This window comes from Amphimedon queenslandica, unplaced genomic scaffold (genome assembly GCF_000090795.2).
Source record: "Amphimedon queenslandica unplaced genomic scaffold, v1.1 AMPQUscaffold_11383, whole genome shotgun sequence".
In the NCBI taxonomy this organism is placed as follows: Eukaryota; Metazoa; Porifera; class Demospongiae; order Haplosclerida; family Niphatidae; genus Amphimedon; species Amphimedon queenslandica.
The window spans coordinates 1-4,234 of record NW_003548375.1 but is presented as its reverse complement, the minus strand read 5'-3'; the positions used below and the strand labels follow the sequence as shown (position 1 = coordinate 4,234).

General features: G+C 32.7%; 1 long non-coding RNA gene across 1 annotated transcript; it reads left to right on the top strand.

Annotated features, from left to right (window-relative positions):
• The first annotated feature begins 1,140 nt into the window (after positions 1-1,140).
• On the top strand, positions 1,141-1,807 carry LOC109589369 (uncharacterized). The gene is made up of 3 exons (XR_002188664.1): positions 1,141-1,413; positions 1,468-1,503; positions 1,552-1,807. It is a non-coding gene; the product is annotated as an uncharacterized LOC109589369 (long non-coding RNA).
• The last annotated feature ends 2,427 nt before the right edge of the window (positions 1,808-4,234 follow it).

The window sequence follows — 4,234 nt, the reverse complement described above, 5'->3', positions numbered from 1 at the left end:
GATACTGGCAGGTACCCGTGAACAAGAAGGACAGGGAGAAAACAGCATTTACTAGTCCTCGAGGACTTTATCAATTCAAGACTATGCCGTTTGGTCTTAGTGGTGCACCTGCAACCTTTCAATGCATGATGGATGAAATCTTGAGAGGGACGGAGACTTTTGCAGGAGTGTACTTAGACGACATAGTAATTCATAGCAGTATATGGAGAGATCATCTCAATCAGTTAAGAGATGTTTTAAAGAGACTGGATGATGCGGGATTGACAATCAAGCTAAAGAAGTGTACATTTGGAGCAAGGGAGTGTACGTATCTTGGATATCAGATTGGCAAAGGAGGGGTCAGACCAGAACAAAGAAAAATTGAAGCTATTATAAATATGGCAAGACCACAGACAAAGAAGGATGTAAGGACGTTTCTTGGAATCACTGGATACTACCGTAGGTTTGTGCAGGATTATGCTTCGATAGCAGAACCCTTGACTGAATTGACAAGGAAGAAGCTGCCTGAACGGGTCATATGGAGTGAGAAGGCAGAATTGGCATTTCAGAAGCTAAAAACAGCATTAACTACAGCACCATTAATGAAAAATCCGAACTTCAACCAACCATTTATATTGCAAACTGATGCTTCAGGAGTAGGAGTTGGTGCAATTCTTAGTCAAGGAGAGGAGAATTTAGATGAGGGACCAGTTGCTTATTTTAGTAAAAAGCTACTCCCGAGAGAACAAGCATACTCGACAGTCGAAAAAGAGTGCTTAGCTATTATTCTAGCCATCAAGCATTTCAGTGCATATCTCATAGGGAGATCTTTTATTATTCAGACGGATCATAGAGCTCTTCAATGGCTACACAAGTTTAAAGAGAAGAATGCAAGATTGACTAGATGGAGTTTGATTCTGCAACCATATAATTTCACTATACAACATCGGAAAGGGGTAGCAAATGCAAATGCAGATGCACTTTCTAGATTGGAGAGGAAGAGCACTTCGTGCCAGAGGGGAAGGGAGGAAATGTAAGAAGTTGTTTCTAAATGGATCCGGAACTCTCTGTGTACTATTGTAATTATATATTATGTGTTTATTCAAGTATATTCTAGAACAATCATATAAAGTATTCTTGTATGTTATAGAACCTTCTGGACATTTATAAGATCTATATAAGTGTGTTGTTTGTGAGTTAGTTTTTAGTTTTTGTTAGTTGAGTTTCGTGTTGATTAAGAAATAAGTTTGGTGAACAGATAGCTAGGAGCGTCTGTTACAAACTGCACTTCAGTCTTAACTGCTACTCCAGTTTCAGTAATCCCATCAACTATAGTGATACATCAGACAGTGTCATTGCTCTTAGTGTGTTAGTGGGTATATTGTGTGGTCTACTAACTGTCAGTGTTATTGTTCATATCTACTGCTTTATAAGGTATAGTTTACATTGTTTTATTTGGTACAATAATTGTTATTGTTTTTATCATAGAAAGAAGAGTTCATACACTGTTAATAAGCAAACGAAGTTAGTCTATTCTATTATGTTGAGTTATTTAACACAAAACAATAATAGAGCTGATGATGATATTGCAATGCAAGTATGTGAACCATATGAAATTCACAAGACTAAACAAAGTGAAAAGAATGAAGGAGTCTATGATGAATGCCAAACATCACCTGATGATGTTTATGAGCATATGCCACAATAAATGTATATACTAGAATTACTTGATATACTAAACATAACTAGTTAAACATTTTCACTAGTATTAGTGCAGCAATTAATATTGTTTACACATAGTTATACATTTAGTTTGTTTGAGAAAAAGAGAACAGAGTTTTATTAGTACATTTAATAATCACTATCTAGATATGATTTTAGCAAATGGCATGTCTTCTATCTTCATTTCTTGTCTGTCTAAAGAGAGACAAAGTATTGTACATATTAATAAAGGGACTTATACTTACCAAATTAAAATTTCTATTCTTTTATTGTTGCTAAAAACTGTATACACCATATAATTTTTTGGGTGGAAAATTTTGCAATTGGTTGTTTTCAAATAAAAATTTCATGATTTTGATGTAGTTACCATACCCTTTATGATCTTCACACTTTTTTGCAATTTTTTTAATATGTAAAAATCTGAAAATTATTTAATCCTTGCAAATTAGATGGTGTATATGGTATAGCCTTTTGTAAAATTTTGTCAGAAATGGATATTAGATAATTCTTTATTTCTATAATTTTTGTGATACATATGCTGTTGTATTTCAAATTTAAGCTGATTTTGATCAATTTTAGATTTTTTACAAACTTTTCAAAAATTGGGTCAAAGCCTCTGTACAAAATATTTGAAAAAAATTTCCGAAACTAAAAAGGAGAGATTTTTTTCTAATACATATGTATGTTCTTATAGTGTATTTCAAATTTGTGCTGATTCCAATCACATATGGTTTTTTTTACAAATTTAAAAAGTTGCTCCTAAATCAAGCCAATACTTCTGTACAAATTTTTAATCAAATTTTGCTAAAAATGAAAAGGAGAAAGTTCTCCTTTTTTATATTTTTTCTGATACTAACTAATGCATGTTTTTATGTTGTGTTTTAAGTTTAAACTGATTTTTAATACATTTTGCTTTTTACAAAATTTTAAAGTTGCTCCAAAACCTGGCTAAAATCCAGTGCAAGGTCTTTGGAAAAATTTTGCAAAAATTGAAATGGAGAGAAATCTTCATTTTTATAGTTTTTTCTGATTTGTACAAACACATGCTCTTACGTTGTATTTAGAAATTTTAAAACAATGGTTCTGTTGAGCAAAAGTGAATTTTTTATGAATGTTGTAACTTAGAAAGTATTATTAACAACAAAAAAAACTAACTATAACTGTTCAACTGTTCAACCTTAAATACACAGACAATTAACACTGCACGGGATGTGGTTTAGAAAAATTACATAACTGTACAGACTAATTAAAATCACATGAAACTAACACTAAATAGTTTACTACAATGAATTTTTAAGTTACTTAAAAGTCTAACAGAAGAATAAAGATATCAATGTATAAATCTAATGACAACTTTAACCATTTGTCACACTTCATATTTAGATGTGAATTACTGCAAATAAAGTAACTTAAATCTGATTGCCAATAGACAAGCTATCTGTGATGTGAACTGAAAACATAATGCATGTATATGCACTCACTGAAACACAATACAAAACTTATGTGTGCATGGTTTATGCACAGAGTTTGTCACAGTGCGTAAACATGTTATTGTTTTGGATTATCATGGCTAGTGACATGAAAAGCTTTTTTACACTTTATTTATGTAAAAGAAAACTGTGAAGTTTGTCAAAATTGTACCAGTAACTATGGCATTCTCAGTATCCTTGATGATTATAGTCTTCTTGTTGAGTGTCAGTGAAGTTATTAGTCAATGTCCACCTTCCTCAGGTAAGACACTGGATGTGTATAATAACAACTGTATATATAGGTTTTTATAGGTATCTACCTGACCAGATCTTATGTAGGAAACTGTTATTCTAGTGGATCATACTTTTGGGATAGTAGTGTCAATACAGCTAATAAAGCTATATCATGTGTGTTACCTGGTACTAGTCTAACTACTGGTCAGTGGGTTAGAGTTGCTGATCCTGATGATCCTGTTGACTGTAACAGTAATAATGCCAGTGATCCTTTTCGTTGTACTAATGTCACTTCACCTGCTGCTACTCTCAATCTTTATCTTGCTCAGGGACTAGCAGCAGATCAAGAAGGCTGGTACAAGTGTTGTCTACCCACTGATTGTTCAGATCCTAACACTAACATCATCTTTGCTAATATATTTAGTAATAGGAGATTGTAATCACTTATTCATCTAAAAAATTTCATTTGTAGGATATTCAGAGATAGAATTATTTACTGTTGCTGATCTTCCTTCTGATATGACAGTATATCCTCAGGAATACAAACTGAATTGTACTAAAAGTGGATACAATAGATATGATATTAGTATGAGCATGGGTAGTATTGCACTGGCTAGTTACACTAATTGTGAAGATGAAGTTAATCATAATCCTTGTTCTGGTACTGTGTTAGTTAGTAGTACCAACACAATAAGATATACTGTTACTATCACATGGGATGGAATGACTGTCAGTAGTGGATCAATCAGTCAATCAACCACTGGAGATCAATTGTATCTGTGTGTACTGGATAATCCTAGTGGGGGTAATGATAGAACACGTAATTAACC